Source organism: Ceratotherium simum, chromosome 16, assembly GCF_057802395.1.
Source record: "Ceratotherium simum simum isolate JZ-2026a chromosome 16, ASM5780239v1, whole genome shotgun sequence".
NCBI lineage: Eukaryota > Metazoa > Chordata > Mammalia > Perissodactyla > Rhinocerotidae > Ceratotherium > Ceratotherium simum.
In genome coordinates this window covers 1,758,626-1,768,793 of record NC_141915.1, presented here as the reverse complement: position 1 = coordinate 1,768,793, position 10,168 = coordinate 1,758,626, and positions in this window count along the sequence as shown.

The window sequence follows — 10,168 nt, the reverse complement described above, 5'->3', positions numbered from 1 at the left end:
GATAGTTGTATGTCATAACTGCACATCCTTCTAGTTGCTGTATGTGGGATGCGGCCTCAGCATGGCTGGAGAAGCGGTGCGTCGGTGCTCACCCGGGATCTGAACCTGGGCCGCCAGCAGCTGAGCACGTGCACTTAACCGCTAAGCCACGGGGCCGGACCATGGAGCTGATCTTTGGAAATGTGTTCCCTTTTTTTACAAAGACGTTAAGCCTAAGGAAACCATACCATCTTTTTGGCTTTTCATCAAGGTAATTGACTAAAACACTTGATTATCATGAAATTTGTGTTATTTTAATCCACTAATTTGTGGTAATTTGTGAAAGCAACAATAGGAAACTAACACAATGGACAAAAGATTTGAACAGACACTTCACCAAACAAGATATGCAGATGACAAATAGGCTTATGGAAAGATGCCCAATCTTATTAGTTATTAGGGAAATGCAAATTAAAACCACGAGGTACCAGTACACTTCATCAACTAGAACAGATAAGATTAAAATGACTGACCACACTAAGTGTTGGAAAGAATGAGGAGGAATTAGAACTCTCATACACTACTGATGGGAATGTAAGTGGTACCACCTCTTTTGAAAACAGTTTGCCAGTTCCTTAAAAAGTTAAACATACATTTGCCATGTGATTCAACCATTCCACTCTTAATATTTACCCAAGTGAAAGAAAGCTTATATCATACAAAGACTTATACATAAATTTTTATAGCAGCTTTATTTGTAATAGCCAAAAACAAGAAACAACATAAATGTCCATCAACAGGTTAGTAGATAAACTGTGATATAGCCATACAATGAAATATTACTTGGCAATGAAAGTAATGAACTATTGATATGTGCTACAACATGGATGAATCTCAAAATAATTATGCTGGATGAGGGGCCAGCCCGGTGGCATAGTGGTTAAGTTCACACTCTCTGCTTTGGCAGCCCAAGGTTTGCAGGTTTGGATTGCAGGTGTGGACCTAGGACTGCCTATCAAACCATGCTGTGGCAGCGTCCCATATAAAGTAGAGGAAGATGGGCACCAATGTTAGTCCAGGGCCAATCTTCCTCAGCAAAAAGAGGAGGATTGGCAACAGATGTTAGCTCAGGGCTGATCTTCCTCACAAAAAAATAAAAATAAAAAATAATTATGCTGAATGAAAGAGGACACACAAAAAAGAATACATAGTGTATGGTTCCATCTATATAAAATTATAGAAAATATAAACTAGTCTATAGCAAGAGAATGCAGATTGATGGTTGCTTAGAGAATGAGGTATGGGGAAAGGGACAAGAGGGAGGAATTACAAAGGGGCATGAGGGAACTTTTGGGATGATTATCTTCATCATTATTATTTTTTTTTTTATTTACTTATTTATTTTTTTGCTGAGGAAGATTTGCCCTGAGCTAATATCCATGCCAGTCTTCCTCTATTTTTTAGTATGTAGGCCACCTGCACAACATGGCCACTAACAGAGCAGTGTAGGTCCGTGCCCAGGAACCTAACCCGGGCCGCCAAAGTGGAGCACGCTGAACTTAACCACTAGGCCACCGGAGCTGGCCCTATCTTCATTATGTTGATTGAGGTGGATGGGGTTACTATTCTGCTTACCACATATTGAGGTATACAGGGTAACTATTCTGGTTATGATTGTCCTGATTGTTTTATGGATGATATATATGTCAAAATTTATCAAATTATATACCTTAAGTGTGTACAGTTTATTTTTTTTAAGGGTAAAATATCTGAACAGGCACATAACCAAAAAAGATATACAGGAGGCAAATAAGCATATGAAAAGATGTTCAACATCAGCAGTCAGTAGGAAGATGCAAATAAGAATCACAGTAACATTCCACTACCCTGCTAGAATGGCTTAAAAAAAAACACTGACAAAACCAAATACTGATGAGGATGTGGAGCAACTACAACTCTCTTACTTTATTAATGAGAGCGCAAAATTATACAGTCACTTTGGAAAACATGTTGGCAGTCTCTTATAAAGTTAAACATACACTTATCATAAGACCCAGTCATTCCATTCCTAGATATTTACATAGGTGAAATGAAAACTTATGGTCACACAAAAAACCTGTACATGTATGTTTATAACAGCTTTATTCATAATAGTAAAAAATTTGGTGTTGAATTTGATAAATGCTTTCCCTACCTTTATTGTGATGATCATGGTTTTTGTCACCTTTATTCTATTAAAATGGTGAATTGCATTGATGGATTTTCAAATGTTGAATAAACCTTGCATTTCTGGGATAAACTCCACTTGATCAAAGATGTTATTTTTATATATTGCTGGATTTGGTTTAATATTTTCTTAAGGATTTTTGTGTCTCTGTTTATGAGGGATATTTGTTTATAGCTTTCTTTTCTTCTAATGATTTTTGTCTAGTTTTTGTAATAAGTAATGCTGGGCTTATAAAATATGTTGGAAGGTGTTTACTACTTCTCTATTTTTCTGAAAGATTTTGTATAGAATTGGCATTATTTCTTCCTAAAATGTTTGATAGACAGGGAAGCTATCTGGACCTAGAGTTTTCTTTATGGGAACTTTCAAAAATAACCATTCAAGTTCTTTAATTGATATAAGATTATCCACAATTTCTGTTTCTTCTTAAGTTAGTTTTGGTAATTTGTGTCTTTCAAGGAATTTGTCCATTTCATTTAAATTCCCTTATTGTTCTTTTAATGTTTTTATGATACATAGTGATGTCCCCTTTTTCATTCTTGATATTGGTAATTTGTGTCTTCTCTCTTGCTTTCTTGACTAGTCTAGCTAGAGTTTTATCAATTTTGTTGATTTTTCTAAAGACTCTGCTTTTGATTTCATTAATGTCTCTTCTCACTACGTTCATGTACTCCTTTAAATGGTCGGGCACAATTAAACAGCTGCTTTAATGACTTTGTCTGCTACTTTCAGCCCCTCTGTCATTCCTGCATCTGTTTCTATTCACTAACTTTTTTTCCTAGTTATGGGCCAAGTTTTTCTGCTGCTTAGCACGTCTACTAGCTTCTGATTGGATGCGGGACATTGTGGATGGCATTTGTTGAGTATCTGGACTTCGCTGTCTTCCTTTAAAGTGCGTTGAAGTTAAGTTACTTGTGGATCTGTTTGATCTCTTTGAGACTTAAATTTTTTTGTTTCAAAATAATTATAGATTCATAGGAAATTGCAAAAATAGTACAAAGAAGTCCCTGTATCCTTCACCCAGTTTCTGTGGTTATGTCTTCCATCACTATCAAAACCAGGACATTTACAATGATAAAATATGTGTATATAGTTCTGTGCCATTTTATCACACGTGTAGATTCATGTAATCACCATCACAATTAAGATGCAAAACTGTTCTGCAAAGATCTTTCTCATGTTACCCTTTTATAGTCATGCCCCCACACCACCCTATCCCAAACTCCTGGCAATGAGTAATTTGTTCTCCATTTCTATAATTATGTCATTTCAAAAATGTCATATCAATGGAACCATACAGTAGGTAACCTTCTGAGATTGCCTTTTTTCATGCAGCATGATGCCCTTGAGATCCATCCAAATTGTTGTGTGTATCAATAGTTCATTTCTTTATATTGCTGACTAGTATTCCATAGTAGGGATGTTTGTTCAACCATTTAAACAAGCCATAGCAGTTTGTTTAACCATTCACCTATTGGAGGACATTTGAGTTGTTTCCAGCTTTTGGTTATTATAAATAAAGCTGTTATACACATTTATGTATAGGTTGCGTGGACTTAAGTTTTCATGTCTCTGGGATAAGTGCCCAGGAGTACGATTGCTGGGTAATGATGAAAGTGTATGTTTAGTTTGTTAAGACACTGACAAACTATTTTCCAGAGTGGCTGTACTATTTTACATTCCTACAGGTAATGTATGAGAGATCCAGTTTCTCTGCATTCTTGCCAGCATTTGGTATTGCCACTATTTTTTAACTTTAGCCATTCTGATTGCCATGGGCTGAATTTTGTGTCCCCCCGACTTCCCCTGCCAAATTCTTATGTTGGAGGCCTAACCTCCAGTGTGACTGTATTTAGAGATAGGGTCTTTAGGAGGTAATTAAGGTTAAATGAGGTCATAAATGTGGTGCCTTGATCCAACAGGATTAGTGTCCTCCTAAGAAGAGACACCAGAAATCTGTGTCTCTCTGCTCGCACATACCAAGGAAAGGCCATGTGAGCAAATGGTGAGAAGGCAGTCATATACAAGCCAGGAAGAGAGCCCTCACCAGAAACTAAATTTGCTGGCACCTATATCATGGACTTCTAGCCTCCAGAACTGTGAGAAAATCAATTTCTGTTGTTTAAGCCGCCCAGTCTGTGGCGTTTTGTTATGGCAACCAGAGCACACTAACACACTAATAGGTGTGCAATGATAGCGCATCGAGATTTTTATTTGCTTTCCCCTAATGGCTAGTGATTTTGAATATCTTTTCATGTGCTTATTTGACACATCTCCTTCAGTGAAATGTCTTTTGCCAAATTTCTAACTGGATTGTGTTTTTTTTTTAATTTTGAATTTTATGTATTCTGGATGTGAGTCCTTTTTCAGATAGATGGTTTGCAAATATTTTCTCCCAATCTGTAGCTTGTCTTTTCATCCTCTTAACAGAGTCTCTCATACAGCAAAAGTTTCTAATTGTAAAGAAGTGCAATTTATTGATTTTTTTTTTTTTTAAGGATCGTGTTTTTGGTGTCACGTCCAAGAACGCCAAACCTTGGATCCTGGAGACTTTCTCTAACGCTTTGAGACTTTTCCCCTTTTCTAATGCACTTAGTGGTATAAATCTCCCTCTCAGCATGGCTTTAGCTGTGTCCCACAAATCTTTAAATGTTGTATTTTCATTTTCATTCAGTTCAATGTATCTTTTTTTCTCTTGAGACATCCTATTTTTAAAATATAATATTTAGAACTGCATTGTTTAGTTTCTAAGTATTTGGAGATTTTCTTATTTAATCTCCCTGTTATTGATTTCTAGTTTGATTCCACTGAGGTCAGAGAACACATTGTATGATTTCAGCTCTCTTAAATTGGTTGAACTTTGTTTTATGGCCCAGGATGTGGTGGACTTTGGTATTTGCTCACGGTCACTGGATGAGTGTGTGCACTGTGCTGTTGATGGGCAGAATTTCGCATAAACGCCAGTTAGGCCAGCTCGCCGAAGGTGGTGTTGGTTCTCCAATGTCCTTGCTGGTTTCTGTCTGAGGCTGGTTTTACAGTCTTGCTGGGGCAGATGGAGGCTCGCCTCCCTCCAGGGGGAGTTTAGACTTCTCACCAAGGTGTGACCCTCAGGGGTTTCTGCTTTGTGCCCCCAGTTGGCCCTGAGGAATCTACCCTGGCCGCTCAGAGCTGGAACATCTTTCCCTCTGTGGACTCGGGGAACCTTTCAGCTTACAATTCCCTGATCGTTCTGTCTTTGTGGAGCTTTACTCTACACATGCAGGTCACATACTCGGCAAAAACTCAGAGGAACTCCATGCAGATTTCTAGGGCTCTTTTTCTGCACAGCTCCCTCCTTTCCAGAACCACAGCCCACAACCTCCAGCTGCCATAGACTTCTCCACCTCCTTGTCCCCTGGAGACCACCAGCCTCTGTGAGCTCCCCTCTCTGCACACAGGGTCCGCAAATATCCTCCACGCCTCAAGCCAGGGCAGTCCCAGGACTCGCCGGTTTGCTTCCCCTTCCTCGTGAGTCCAGCCCTCCACCGCTTGTTGTCCAATGTCTGCAAAGGGTTATTTTATATGTTTTGCCCAGTTTTCTAGTTGTTCATCAAGGAGGGCTCAATCCAGTCCTTTCTACCACACCATAACCGGAACTGGAGGTCTGTTTTATATTTTTAACATTCTGAGGATAATACTTTTATGTGGCAACACGGGGAAGTGATGATGGTGGAGTTTTAAGTTCTCTCTCTTTTTTTTTTTAAGTTTTGCTGAATAGTCAAAAGAAAAGACAATTAAAGAAGCAGCCTGGTGTCAGGGACAAAACAATGGACAGAACTCCGGTCATGCCGGCACGCTCTGCTGCCCACTTCAGCCCCCTTGCACCTCTTTTTTTCTGGAGAAATCAGACTTGTGATTCAAGACGCAGCTCACTCGGCCCTGACTCAGCGCAGGTTTCCCGCCTCGGTGGGCAGAGTTGGTGTGTCTCTTCTTTGCACCCACCGTCTCCCTGCCTTCACGCCCCCACCTCCACCCCAGGATTTGTCTCTCCTTTTTCCAACACTTGTGACACTTCTCCAAGGTGGTCACTCAGCTTGGGGAGTGGATGAGCTGGTCTGGGGAGTACGTGTACAAGGAGCACAAAGGCCACAGATGGAGTCTGGAGAGCCCAGAGGCTAGAGAAAGGCAAAGGAAGAGTGAGAGGAGCCCAAAGTGGACTTGACAAAGGCTCAGATAGATCAAGCGACTTACTCAAGGCCACACAGCACATTCACTTCACGTCCCTCTACATGCCTTTGTGGCAACATCAAGGCTGATATTAAGCTAGTTTGCACTGGTTTGGCCATCCTTGTTTTTTGCTGGTGTCCACTCTAACTGGCCTGTGTGGCCTCTTCTAATTGGTTAGCATCCACTCTATACAGGTGGTTAAATATTCAGATCACTCCCTGGGTAGGACAATATTTTGATCTACTTAACTGATATGTGCTCTCCCCACCAATATTGGCTGCAACTCCTATTTCCCGTTCCACTATAGCCTCAGGATGAAATGACAGAGCAGAAGGCAGAGAGAAAGAAAGGTGCCAATTCTTGATTTTTGAGTCATTTGGGAACCTCCTCACAGAGCAAGTGGTTTGAGAGAAAAGGGTTTTGGGTGGCAAAAGAGGAGGCGTTTGAGGTTACAAAGGCCTTTGTCTTGAGGAGCTTTAGGGTTGTCTTGACATGAGTACAGCCATGTTTGGCCACTCCATTGAGCTATAGCCACCAGCACACAAAGAAATACAAAGCTGCTTTCTGTGTGGTGGGAACTGGCCTTTTCCCGGGAACTGGCCTTTTTTCCATGGAGGGAGTTGCAAGTTGTAACAGTTTAAGGCTCTTGGAGCGTCGTAGCACGGGATGGACTGGCCATCTGTGCTGGGCTAAGACGATAACCAAAAAAAACAATTCACGTACACAACCACCGGGCTGGAAGGTTAGCCAAGGGGCTCAGTGCACGTACGCCACTGATAACTGTTTTGTGCATGGGAACACTAGATGCTTGCTCTGTAAACTCTGTAACTGCTTATATAAACTATTGGAAGCTGAGACCTGGTGAGAGTTCCACCTGTGGAAGGGACACCTTGCCCAGGACGTGTGATCCTTGCCCAGCCGCGTCGATTGACAGAGCTCTCCCGGCAGTGGGGCGTGGACGTTGTGAGTAACTGATTTAATGTAAAGTAATTGATTTGATATAAAGTAATTGATTTGATGTGTTCTCTTTTCGGTTAACCTGGTGTTTCTCTTTCTGGTTGATTTGTGTCATTTCTCTTCAGCCGATGTGGGTGTTTTCCCTTTCCAGTCGGGCTGATGTTTTTTCCCTCTTAATATTTGACCTATTTGAATCTGTTTGCAGACTGTCACCTTTACTATCCTCTATATAATAAAATATACCTTCAGTCCATTTGTTTGGAGTGGAAAGTGTCTTTTACGTCTCCGATCAAATCCCCAAACCTCTCATAACAAGGGTAGAGAGACTATCTGGTGAGTCCGAGATGATTGCCCATCGCACCTAAGCCTCTATAACGAGAGAAGTTTCTCCAGACTGGAGAAAGAAGCAGTCTGGAGGGGAACAGTCAGAGATGCAGGGCCATGCCCCTGGGAAGGAGTCTGCTTCCTGCTGTGCTGCAGGACTAGCAGGTGTGTGGGGTGGGTAAATAGAGACCCCAAGTGGGTTTGGACAACCTGGGAGTGGAGAGGACCTGTGCTCAGGGAAAGGGCAGAACCCAGGCTTCTCTGTGTCCAGAGCAGAGACAGTCATGCAGCCTGACATAGCCAGCACAGCAGTGGTCTTCTCACCCCCTAGCCTGCACTCAGGCGGTGGGCACAGAATTCCCCAACACTCGTGTCGGGCACAAAGGAGACAGGGGCTGTTACAAAGCCAAAGAGGATTGGTGGTGGGAGAGTACACAGTAGTAGACGATGCCTGAACACACAGGGACCAAGGCCAAGAATGCACCGCGGATGCTAATGTACATAGAAGTCCACACAGAGGCGCCTCACCACAGTCCACGCCTTGGCACTACATAACCCTTGGAACTTAGATGCAACATGAAGAATAGTAGGGGAGACTGTGATTGACTGAGAGCAAGCTCAAGACACTTGGCAAAACGAGGGCTTAAAACTAAATTGGGTATCAAAAAAGGACTAGCGCTACCTTTCTTGTACACCTGCACTTGTGGTTTGAGATTCGTGCTCCCTACATTCCTGTCTCTAATATTCAGGTTGTTTTTCTTCTGCACCTACTATGTGTCGTGCCAAGCTCTAGGGTGGCTGCATTATTTGCCACAAAGCACCATGGACACAGCCCCGGCTTCAGAAACAGAGACCTAAATTTGAATCAGGTCTCCATCACAGTAGCTATGTCATTGTGGGTTGTCTGAGTCTCAATTTCCTCATATGTAAATGAAGTTAATGATATATCTTGTTGGGGAAATAGAACTGAAACCAAAATCTTCTGCCAGCTCAGAAATCACCACAAAGGTCGTAGAAAAAGAAAACACTTTTATTATGAGTGGGCATTAAACTAGAATATGATATGCATCACAGGCAATCCAATCCCCTAAGAGCTTGCAAAGACGGAAAGCAATCCCTCCCCCTTCTACAGCGGGGCGGTGCACCCCATTACACACGTGTTCTCAAGATAAAAGAGAACTAGTCCTCCAGTAGGAGGACTGGATGGTGCCATTTGTCACACACAGTTCATCCTAACTTTACCTGGTAATCCGGGAGACTATCCATGTTAGCTACTTGGCTTTATCCAGAGGAGTAACAAAATTCTCCTATCTTTATGACAGGAGGTAGTTTTGCAACTTAGAAGTAGGTGCCTCTGAGGCTCCTACCATCCCACAGAAGCGTAGGGCTAGCTCCCTTCATGTTTACATTCCGAAGAGATGGCGCAGTCCTTGAGAAAGACATTCCTAGGTCATAAAGTTGACAAAAGGTCTACCTAGTCTTCAGAAGGATTCATATACACTTCGAAGAGAAAGAGAAGTACTTACAAGTCTTCTAAAGTAAATGCTCGTGGGGGCATCGGTGAGGAAGATCAGCCCTGAGCCAACATCTGTTGCCAATCCTCCTCTTTTTACTGAGGAAGATTGGCCCTGGGCTAACATCTGTGCCCATCTTCCTCTACTTTACGTAGGACGCCGCCCACATACGCCAAGCCAAGCCGCCAGAGCATGGCTTGCTCTGACAAGCGGTGCGTACGTCCACGCCGGGATCAGAACCCGCGAACCTCAGGCCACCGAAGCAGAGCGTGTGAACTTAACTGCTACGCCACCTGGCCGGCCCCAAAGGCTTTTATTTTTAATTTGTATTTGTCTTTACAATCTACCTTCTGCTTGATGCTCTAAATTCCAAAAATCCACGGGGGTGGGGGGGCTGGGGGAGCTGGGGAAGGAAGGGAGTTACTAGGCAAAAGAGCTATTTGACAAAATCATTCTAAGTATATGTATTGTAGTACATGACTCTCCTAGAAATAACAGTGCTTCCTCTTTGACTTATAGATCCTTACTCTCTCATTGTCTTTCCCTGGACTTTTCTGAATCAGTTGTGAATCCATTTATTAACTGTCACATTAGCCACATTTGTCACAACATTTTGGAAATCGCTTGACTTTGTAAGAGGTGAAGTGTTGTACATACACTGAGGACTGAAAGATTAGGAACTGTTAAAGAAAAAATTATTTAAGGGCCTGCCACTGGCGTAGTGATTAAGTTCGCGTGCTCCGCTTCAGCTCCTCGAGTTCACGGGTTCAGGTTTCCAGCTGGGACCTACACACCGCTCATCAAGCTGTGGTGTGGTGGCATCCCATATACAAAATAGAGGAAGATGGGAACAGATGTTAGCTCAGGGCCAATCTTCCTCAGCAAAGAGAGGAGGATTGGCAACGGATGCTAGCTTAGGGCCAATCTTCCTCACACACACACACACAAAAATTAGTCCAAG